The sequence below is a fragment of the Protopterus annectens genome, chromosome 14.part0 (genome assembly GCF_019279795.1).
Source record: "Protopterus annectens isolate FY-2018-M chromosome 14.part0, PAN1.0, whole genome shotgun sequence".
In the NCBI taxonomy this organism is placed as follows: domain Eukaryota; kingdom Metazoa; phylum Chordata; order Ceratodontiformes; family Protopteridae; genus Protopterus; species Protopterus annectens.
Genome location: NC_056748.1, coordinates 580,556,125 through 580,568,453, shown reverse-complemented (window position 1 = coordinate 580,568,453; position 12,329 = coordinate 580,556,125).

The window sequence follows — 12,329 nt, the reverse complement described above, 5'->3', positions numbered from 1 at the left end:
GTCAGACTGTCCTGGTAAACAAATGTAATAAAGAAATAAGTGACACAGCAGGCAAATGGAGGCTGAGGAAATGAAAACCAGGTCTACATCAAGCAGCTCATTAATATCGCATATCCTTAACCCACTTCTAACTACTAGACAATATTAATGACATTCTAACATGATTACAATAATGTTAATAACATTACATATGCATAGATTAGTGAATTATATCTTAAAAAAGACATTTAGCATTTTTTCTTTAATTTAAAGTATGGTATGATAAAAATTATTTTTGGGTGGCATTTACTATGAGTAATTGAAATTTGCTTAGCTATATATAAATAAAAAATAGTCAAAACTGCATTGCATTGTTTTGGATTCCATTACAACTTATTTTTAAGGGGAGGGGAACACATTTCTACACATTTTACAAACATACAGATAGTGACATTTGATATCTGACTACATCCCATCATGCTCACCATCATAAAGCTATGGTAAGTAATGATCTGGCTCTAAGTTGGATCCACTGCTGGTTTTGATACCTTCTCTCCATTCCTTCTCATTCTCAAAGTATGACTGAAAAGCAAAAAGTGAAAATGTAAATATTATAATGGCTTCCTTGCAGCAAATGGCACATAATTAAAAGTTTTCACTGCTAGTGCTTCAGTATTTATTGGCCTTGGCTTGGACAGGGTCACTTATCCAGACCTAAAATCTTATACGTGCACAGTTTTGAAAACAAAGTTATTCACAAGTACAATATTTTTTTTAACATGTTTTGCACTTTTTAAAGGGACCAAAAGGACTTTCAACCAGGAATTGTATTTGATAATATATTTAGGGTTTTCTATAAATGCTCGATAATGATTCTAGTTAAAAAATCATGCAAAGTCATTAAGCTGTGTATCTCTAAAAATATCAATGTGACCATTTCAAGTGACCAAAAACAGCTCAGGTCTCAAGTTAATCACCTCATCAGAAGATTTAAGCATTATTCCCTATTTTCATAAAATACTGTCACTTAAAACAAGGTCTCATTATGGCAAACAACTTTTTAATAGACATCAGTAACTTCCACTGATGTGTTATCCCCCAGCCACCCCTTCTCTACAATAAAGTATTCTTCCATTTTTATTTCAAATTAGTAACTTCGAAGCAAATAAAAGAATTTCTGGGTAAACTCCCCAATGATGCCACCTCAGGATAGACAGCTTGCATGGCTTATTAAATCCTTTTCCATCACATCTGATAGCCTTACAAGCACATCTTTCTCTTTGTCACTAACTAGGCAGTCATAAAACCAGTCCCTAAAACCTCCTATCACAACACTTGATTTGATTATCGACCAGTCTCAATCCTTCCACCCCTTGGTATACAGCTCAAAAAGCTAGTATGGTATCAGCTGGCAAGTTACATAAAAAACTCATGCTCTAGGATTAAGATAGGTCATCTCGACCAATGCTAATTGTAAAACATAGGCTGGTGAATTAATTCACACTCCCAGACATTCATACATACACACATACACACACACACACACACACACACACACACACACACACACACACACACACACACACACACACACACACACACACACACACACACACACACACACACACACACACACACACACACACACACACACACACACACACACATTCATTTTTTTCAATAAACATCTTAGCAAATGTGGGAGGTGTGATGGACACACGCTCATTCATTAAGCATAACTCATGCCTCTGTCGACATGTACAAACACATCCACAGACACATATGCACTTACACAAACATAAGCCCAATGACACCCTCTATCCTCATGGCTCTGTTGGACTTATCTATAACACAAGTAAAACAATGGCAGTGAAAATAAGTGAAGGCTGTCTTTTGACAACAATCACTTTTTTTTCCACTCAAAATAAAATTTTACTCAGAAATAAATTGGGAGCCACAAACATTTCCAGGAGAGAGAACATAATTAGCATTAGTCATTCCTCAGTCTGCTACATTAGCATGTGGCTTCATCAAGAGGCTGCTCTCTACTCTTTGGTACTTCTGAGGTGAAAACCTGAGCTGAAAAAATGATATCTGAAACAGAAAGGCTTACCACAGTGCAAACACCTTCTGAGGTAAGTCTTCTGCATTGCAGTACACCTTTCTGAATTCCATCAATGGGCTTCTATACAGAAGCCAACAAGGATTCAGGACTAACCAGAATATTATAGCTGAACTATGGGCACTGACAGATTGCATTTAGCAAACTGGAGAGAGACCACCTTAGTTGTATAGTATTAATTGACCTTAAAGCATTTGATGTGGTTGACCAGTATATTTGTTAGAACTTACTCATAGATACTGGCATAAGTGCAAATGTCACACAATGGTTTGAAAGCTTCCTATACAATTAGACTTTCTTGTGTAAGCATAGGTTCTCCACCTTTAACCATTCACTCCTACTCAAGATGGATCTTGGGGGTGAGGTTTATTACCAACACTTTTCTCCTTTTAAATAAAAAAATTCTAGTCGAAGTTCTACCTTGCTGAGTTGTGAGTACACGAGCACAAATAAGAACATCTGTTCACATTCAGATTTGATGTGAGATTCGGTATGTCACACTACACAAAGAAGTGCTACATAGTCTGCAAAATGGTTGCACACAATTGAGAATTATTTTTGTTAGATCTGTATGTTTACACCTTCTAATTTTGTAAAACAAAAGAACAAAATCACAAGAGGTGTGATCCCTTTGACACTATCACAATTTGCAATGGTGAGTGTTTTGTTTATCAAAACAATATTTGGCTAAGCAGAGTTCTGCACTGTTGTAGACTGTGCTGTATAAAGACATACCGAGTCTCCAAAGTGAACGCTGTGTAGGTTGTAGACACTTGTGCATGACTGTGTAAAGGTATGGACAGTTGCTGCTTAGCACACTTGCTTGTAGTAGCCCTAAACATCTAGTGTAGTGCTCTGCTCCTGCTGAAAGGCATACTGTATACCTTCCCATTTCAGTTATTTGTCTGCTGTTCTGGCATATGAGCCGAATTGCTAGTTGTTGCTGTTTTCTATACACTGCCATGTTACTTTTACTTGTCTGCTATTGTGGCACCTGGGCTAAATTGATAATTATTGCTTTCAGTACCCAGGAAGCTGTTCCTATTGCCTTTACACATTTTGTATCACTGTTTGTTGCTGCTGATTGCTTTGTAATGTAAACTCTTTGCTGTTGTGACACCCGAGCCTCTTTTGTAGTCATTATATTGTATTCTCAGATTGCGCTACTGTTATGATTATATGGTGTTTTAAAGTGCTGCAGCTGATTCACTGTGATTACAACCTTCTCCTCTATTTGTAATTATGTTTCTAGAGACACATTGTGATACAAATCTCTACTGTTGTAGAAAGCGTGGCAGATGTCATAGCCATTATACTGATAGTAACTCATTTCCTGTGACCTGCTCGCTAACTGTAATGTTGTTATTAATGCTATTACTCATTGTAATGCAACTACACTGTGTAAACATAGTGAGAAATGAAACTGCAAAAACTGAGCCTGACTTGAATTATAATTCTCTAGATGCATTACTTAAATTGGACTTTCAAAACTACTTTACAGTACTTATGTATCCACTACTGTGCAAACTGTACTGTGCTACTTCAGTTCTAACCCAACTTCACTTTTCTCACTTTTTCTCTATCATACTTTTACTTCACTAGGAAACCTTATCTTCTATCATAATCAGTGATTAATATAAAAATCCTCCACTACAACAGCCCCTCTCAGTGGATTCCTTATGCACTAGACACTATGTACGGTGATGCTGCAGTCGTCCACACCATCTGTACCCAGTCTGGTAGAACTATGCGCCTTGAAGCAAAGTAACAACTACCTCACTGTTTCCTTTACCACATGAGAAGTGCAAGCATTTATTAACCTTGGAGACCAGCCTCACATCTAAACTTATTAGCAGTACCCACTAGGTTGTCAGTATTGACACCCAATAAATAAACCATCTTACACTGACGTACTTAAGAAATCCCTGTCCAAACTTCAAAAATCTAGAGGATGTACGTTGGGTCCACAGTATACTCAGTGCTATACTTACAAGCAAACAGCATATATAGATACAACAAACAACACAAGAGCAAAAGGGAACCCTCAGTTTGCAGGCCATCACCCTTTAAGGTAGCAAGGCCCAACCAACACTTCTGGTAACACCTTAGTCATAAGTTACCCCATATTGAGTTACACAGATGTACCACTCACCAGGTTGAGCAATGGACAGGGTGACAGTAAGTTTTCTCTCAGAATGCCAGGATCCACTATGTCACTAAAACCCTCAGGTCCCTTTACCCAAAGTACACAGCTTTGATATATAAAAGTTTTTTTTTTCTCCACAGTGTCTTTATAGGCTAGGGCAGTTTCCTCAATCTATTGACACAGTCAGCTAAAACCAAGACTAAGTAGAAATATCCCTGATCAATCCATGAAGCCTAAGTAAGAAGTTATACTTCTTACAGACATTTGTGAACCTTGAAAAAAAATTAGATGAAATGCAAGCACCCCCCATGGATCCCTATCATATGATCGAAATTTCAAAACTTTGAAATTCATATGATCAAAACCATTAGATCGAAGTTTTGAAACATCGAACATAAAAGAAAAAAAATAAAAACAAATACTTTTTGTACGTTTTTGAAGGGGGCAAGTCCCCCTGCACACCCCACCCCACACCCCTGCAAATTAAATATACCAACTCTGAGATCACAGTACATTGAGGAAAAGGGTAAAGTTCCTGATCCGCACTGTACCGCGATCTCCATTCAAAACATTTGATGTTTCAAAACTTCAATCATATGGTCTCGATCATATGAATTTTGAATTTAGAAACTTTGATCATATGAGAGGGACACCCCCACTTGATAACCATATCCCACACATTGATGCATTTTTTAATTGAACTTAATTCATTTTAACATAATAACTACATATAAACTCAAAACCAAACATAACACATCAGCTATAAATATTATATAAATGATTTAGCATTGCTGTTGACATAAAGTTATCCAATACATTGTGCACTCATTTCATGTTTCCTGTTGGGGCAGTGCTTCATCTGCAGACAGTTTCTGTGCTCACATAAAAGCATGCACTGAGGCATTGGTCATCCAGAGAAACAAATGCAATGCGAAGTTCAGGAATAAACTCCTGTGGTGGAACTCAATCCTAGTATAAATTATACAATAAGAGGAAGAAACGTATTGTCCATAAGAACAAACTTAATACCTCAATCTCTAAAACTGAACTCAAAATGATTAACAGAGAAGTCACAGGCAAAATCAAATCCTCCAAAGTTAAATATCAATTAAAAATTGCGATTTATGTCAAGATCAGCTCTCCAGCCTTTGATAACTATGTCAGACGCCTTACCAATGCATTAAGCTAACAAGAAACAACATATACTTATCACCAGAAGACATAGCAAACATATTAACAGATGCATTTAGCTCCAATGTGACACCCTTATCTCTTCCTAACTTTCCCTCACATGCTAACATGCCCACACTCCACAACCAGATCACTTCAGAGCAAGTCCTGGAATCTCTTTCCAAAGCCAAAAACACTAGTTCCACAGGCCCAGAAAATGTAGCAGACAGCCTTCGTATGAGTACCAAATACAGACTTACCAACTCACTACTGAATCTATTCAGTCTTCACACTGTAGGACAGAGCATGTATTGTAACTTTAATAAGCATTTCAAATTGAGGGCACATGCATATAGAGAGCACGTGCAGGCAGCAGTATCATTTTGATAGAACAGCCAAAGTGTTAACATGTATGCGTGCAGTATCAATCTGTTTAAAAGTTTATTTAAGTTTAAGTTACTAAGACTCAATCCTGATGTGTTTGTATATAATAAAGCTGCTTGAACGGAACCCACAACTGTTCGTCTGTTTTATCCTGACTCGATGAGCGACATGGTGTCAGAAGTGAGATAGAGAGTGCAACTTCTTCAAGCCATGAGGTGCAGAGTTAACAGTGAGGGTACATTGAGCAGGTTTGGTGATACAGTGCTCAAAGGATAAAAGGGCCAGAAATTAACTTCCGGTAACCAAAACTCACATAAATTATTTATTTTGTAAAGAAAATGATATGAAACATTCACAAAGCACAAAACGCATTATTAACCAAACAACTAGCACAAAATGCATTATTAAACAAACAAATGACACAAAATGCATTTTTTGATTAAATGAAATATTCAAAACCATGATATTTGATAGAATTATCAGAAATACTTATGTGGGTGTTCAGAGTTTTTTCCAATTTGCATAATGAGCATGTTAAAAGTAAAACAAGCACAGGAAAAGTATAACAAGCACAACAAGAGGTCAAATGGGCATAATGAATACAATGTTGTGTCTTTCGGCTTTTCCCGGTTAGGGGTCGCCACAGTGGAACTCCGGTCTGCTAATGATTGGCAGTTGATTATTACATGCCAAGTTGCCAGCCCTGACGCACAACCTTCAACGAAGGTACGCCCATTCACGCATGTCTCCACGCAGAAGACGCTCTAGCTGAGAGTCGAACTGGACAGCATCTTACTGTGAGGCGACAACAATACTGCAGCACCACCACCGTGGATCAATAAAAGGGCAAAATAAGCATAAAAAAAGCAAGGTGACCAACTGCATGTTTTTAGTAAATGACCATATTTTGACATGAACTACTATTTCGCACTGACCAAAGCTACTCAAAGTGTAACTAGAGTTGTTCAAAGTATTTCACAATGTGTAAAGTGTTTGCAGTGTGTGCTTTATTATACTACAATTATTTCAAAGAGTTTACTGTGTGTAAAATACAGTTATTTTGCAAAGTGATGTCAGAATACAGTCAATTTGAAAAGGTTCTTGTGCTGTGTACATTTTACTTGTAACTTATAGTCATTTCAAAGTGTTTCTCACACTGTACAGAGTTATTTCACAAAGTACAGCCATTTGGGAGAAGTGTACAGTTCACTCGCAATGTGCAGTCATTCTGAAGTGTTTCTTACACTGATAAGGAGTAGTTTTGCAAAGTATATTGATTTCAAAGTGTTCTTGTTCTACCGATACATATTTTACAAAATACAGTTATTTTGAACAGTCTATTGTGCTATTGGGCATAATTACAAGTTCTGTCACGAGTTTCTGACATGTGTATGTATGCTAGTACATAATTCCAAGGGTCTTTATTACTGTGTGTTGATATGGCAGAGGCATTTCACAGACCCAGTCCACTTGTGTTTGATCATAATATTGCAGAGAATTGGAAGAGTATTTGAGCAGGAATACAATATTTTCATGCAAGCTGATAAAGATGCATGTACAAGGGCATTTATTTTCATTAACTCATTCCCTTCAGCATAGGTCTTTTGAGTGTATACCTTTAATTCCTAGTGGGTGCGGCTTGAGCCTTTAAAAAATTAACTTATCACCTTACAGTTCTAACAAATACTCATTGACAGAGGTCCGATATCAATACAACTGTGTTTACCATCATGTTTGCTTCAAGATAAAATATTCTGATATCTTGTATGTAACATAGTTTTGGAATTATTAATGCAAATATGAACAAACAATGTTTGACACCTAGAGATACAGTATGAGGTAACTGCAGAAATGCCTGGAGGTGTACTCGGCAGCAGGGTTAGAAGCCATTGAAAGACAGCATTCATTTGTGTATGCACCAGCACTATATGCAGGAAAAGGGGAAACCACCATATTGCTGTACAAGCTGAATCAAGGGAGGACCCTGAGTGCTTAAAACATAAATTTAGAGAATGTGTAATCCCCAGACAAATATTACATTGTAGTGGCACCTAATTTATACAAGAGACCAAAAGCCAAGAGAAACTTTTGCAGCTTTTATTAATGACTTGAGAAACAAGGCTAAAATGTGCAGGTTTGGTGATTTGAAAGATGAGTTGACAAAAGATAGGTTTGTATGTGGTGTTAATAATGCTGCAATGAGAAAGATTTTGCTTTGTGACAGTGATTTAATGTTGAGCAAAGCTATAGAGATTTGTCAGGTACATGAATTTATAGAAAGGCCACAAATATGCTAGCAAGCAATAAGAGCATGGTTTCAGCAGCTTCTAGAGCAAACATAGACAGCATGCAGCATGTGGCCACCAGAAACAGGCCTAATCACATGGCAGCTGCAGCCCCTGCAGGATTTACAAGGAGAACCTGAGCTAGTCCAGCAAGTTCTAGGACTAGCTCAGTAAAATGGACATATTCAGTGCAACATAAGGGTGAGTCAGCAAAACCCAAGTCAAATCTTATTGTTAACTGTTGTAATTGTGGTGCCAGTCATGAGTCTAAAAGAGAGAAATGTTTAGCATTTGGTCAGCAATGCCACGAGTGTAAAAAATGGAACCACTTTCAAAAGTTTTGTAAATCAAGCAAGTCACATTCATTTATTAGGAAAGGTCACTCAAAAAACAAGTTGATCATATAGAAAGCTGAAGATCTACTTTCTATGTAGATGGTGTATCAGTGGTTGGTGAATAGGTTAATGCAGTAGATTTGTTGGCAAAGAACAAAGGGTTTTGCACTGTCCTGATCAATGGTAAACCCACGCAGCTCAAAGTAGACACTGGTTCAAAGTGCAATGTTATGTCAGCAGAAACATTTGCTACAGTAAGAGCTGGTGAACAACTTAATTTGGCCAATTGTGCGAAGCTTGTTGTTTATGGAGGTGAAGAGAGTGAAACCAAAGGCTCAGTAGTGCTTTCATGCTATTCAGCTGGGAACAGTTACAGCTTCCAATTTTATGTAGTCAGAATACCCGTGGAGTCATTATTAGGTCTCAGAGACAGTTTAATACCAGAGAAGCCCATCATGTAAGCACATGTCCTAGTTCCAGTTTCACCAATGCTATTTTCTCAGACTATGCTGATATTTTTGAAGACAAGCTAGGCAAACTTCCAGTTGTGTACTCCATGGAGTTAGACCCAGAGGTCAGTCCAGTTGTCAGACAAGTGAGAAGAGTTCTGATAGCTATGCAAGACAAAGTCAAGGTCCATTTAGATAAAATGGTGCAACAGGGTTTGATTTGTCCAGTCACAGAACCAACTGAATGGGTATTTTCCATGGTAGTTGCTCATAAGAAAAGTTCAGATGAAATCAGAATATGTATTGACCCAAGAGACTTAAACAAAGCATTAAAGAGACCTTACCATCTTATGCATACAGTCGAGGAGGCTTCTACCCTCATGCCAAATGCCACTGTTTTTCTATCTTAGATGCAAAGAGTTCATTTTGGCAAGTAATGCTTGATTGCAAATCTTTACTACTGACTACATTCAGTACCCCATTTTGTAGATACAGATTTCTCAGGTGCCTTTTGGAATAAATTCTGCCAGTGAAGTCTTTCAGCATACAATGGAGCAAATTTTTCAGGTTATCTGTTTGCTATAATAGTAGATGATTTACTAGTTGGAGGTAATGGTGAAGCAGAGCATGACAGAAACCTTAGGAAAGTTCTGGACACAGCGCATAAAGTGAATTTAAAGCTCAGTCCTCTGAAATGTAAATTCAGGCTACCAGAAGTTACTTATGTAGGTCATTTATTTACCAGCACAGGCTTACGACCAGATCCTTCCAAACAAATAGCCATTCTTGAGATGCCAGCTCCAGGCAATCTCCAAACCATACGTTTCCTTGGTATGGTTAACTATTTGGGCAAGTTTATACCAGACATCAGTGAATTATCAGCACCTTTAAGATAGGTGACATGCAAAAATGTTGTCTGGTCATTGTTGGAACAACACCAGAGAGCAATTTATGACCTTAAACAGGAAATTGTCAGGCCACCTACGTTAAGATACTATGCTGTCCACAAACCAGTAATTCTTTCCTGTGATACTTCAAGGTTCGGTCTTAGTGTGGTTATTCTTCAAGATGGCAGACCAGTAGCTCATGCATTTAGAGATCTTACCCAAAATGAGATGCAGTATGCTCAGATTGAGAAGGAACATTTGGCAATTGTGTTTGCATGTCCAAAGTTCCATGATTATAGTTATGGCCAAGCTGTCCAGATTGAGACTGATCATCAACAAATGGTGACTATTTTAAAGAAGCCTGTGCATACCACTCCAGAAAGGCTGCAAAGAATGATGGTCAGATTACAAAAGTACAACTTCAAAATGGTATACACAAAAGGCAAACTTCTTTATCTAGCTGATACCTTATCTAGATTGTCCAGAAATACCACAGAAAAGCTTGATGCAGAGAATTTTGATTTTAAAGTAATGGAGATGCATAGTTTTTCTACCACAAGACTTGATGAGCTAAGAGATCAGACAAAGACTGATCCATTTTTGCAAAAGCTCAACCACTTCATCAATGTTGGATGTCTGTCAAAGCAATTTTGTGTACCAACAGAAGTGCAACCTTATTTTCCTTAGAGAAACGAGATGTTGATGGAAGATGGTATCGTTTTCAAAGGTCCTAAAGTTATTTCCTTGCAACACGAGTACATTCAGATTTTGCATCATGGCCACCCAGGTTCCAAAGCTATCAAAAGAAAGGCAAGAGGGCTAGTATTTTGGCCTTCCCTGTCAAAAGACTTTGCTAAAGTGCTTTCCTCTTATTCAGTATGCAATAGTGCATTTGCAAAAAGAGCCACTTCAGCTAAGCCACATTCCTGAACTACCTTGGTCAACAGTAGTGACTGACATATTTGAGTGGAACAATCAGAATTACTTAGTGTTGGTAGACTCTTATTCAAACTGGTTTGAGATCGATCTGTTATATAACCTAATGTCCAGTACTGTTATTACTAAGTTGAAACATCACTTTTCAGTCCATGGTAGTCCACACAAAGTTATTTCTGACAATGGTGCCCAGTTTGCCAGTCAGTTATTTCATAAATTTGCAAAAGAGTGGGACTTTACCCATATTACTAGCAGTCCAGAATACTCACAAATGGCCTGGCTGAGCATGCAGTACAAACTGCAAAAAAATTACTAGAGAGGTCAAAGCGTGACAATACTGATAACTTCTTGAATTTGGTTAATCTCAGGAATATACCCCGAGACAACTTACTTGGCTCGCCTGCTCAGAGATTTTTATCTAGGCAAAACAACCTTGCCTATCAGTGCCATTTTGAAGGTGCCTAATGCTAAAAACACCAGAGCAATCAGAGTGCAACTATACAAAATGCATTCCTTTCAGAAGCCCAGCTATGATAAAATGAGCAGATATTTTCGTCCATTCAAAGAAGGAGAGATAGTGAGGATGCAAACGGCGAAAGGTTTTGATTGAATTGGTCAAGTAAGAGGTATATGTGCCAAGCCAAGATCTTACTTAGTGGAATCTGAGGATATAGAATACAGAAGAAATTGCAGGCATCTTCTTCCTGTGTCTGAATCGATATCTCAGCACTGTACCTGTGATACAGACTCTAGATCTCAGAGCAACCCAGATGATGTTCCTGTTGAAGGACATGTCTCAGTACCTATTCCCATTCCTGATGATGTCCCTGATGTCCCTGAAGTTGAACTTTCATTAAAGACAGTCCCTGTTGCTAAACCCAATTCTAATTTTTATGTCACATGATCAGGTCATATTTCTAGACCTAGTGTAAAATACACAGCAACCTCAACATCATTGTTTTACTTGTATTTAGTTCTGTACAATTACATGTCAAAGGATCATTTCTGTACAACTGCATGTCAATGAATGTTGTCATTTTTAGTGTATGACTTACTTCTGAAAGAGGAAGCTGTAGAACAGAGTGTGCGCTGTAGCTTTAAGAAGCATTTCAAAGTGAGGGCACGTGCATATAAATATAGAGCACGTGCAGACAGCATTGCCATTTTGAGAGAACAGCCAGTGTTAACATGTATGTGTGCAGTACACAGTCTGTTTATAAGTTTATTTAAGTTTAAGTTACTAAGCCTCAATCCTGATGTGTTTGTATATAATAAAGCTGCTTGAACCAAACCCACAACTGTTCGTCTGTTTTATCCTGACCGGATGAGCGACACACCTATCCAGTGGATTTATACCAGATATTTGGAGAACTGCTATTGTCATCCCATTTCCCAAGGGAGGACGTACCACTGACCCTGGGATCCTTAAACCTACCAGCCTTATCTGTAAAGCAATGGAACAGTATGGAACTTATTAACATGGAAATCAGCAGTCAAGAATCTCTTGGCCCAAACCATTTTGGATCTGTTGAAGGTAGATCCTCTCTCCTAAACATGGTGGACATTGAACAAGTCATTGATACACTGGATGCAAGCAAGTCTATCCATGCTACTTATTTCAATCTGGCCAAGGCTT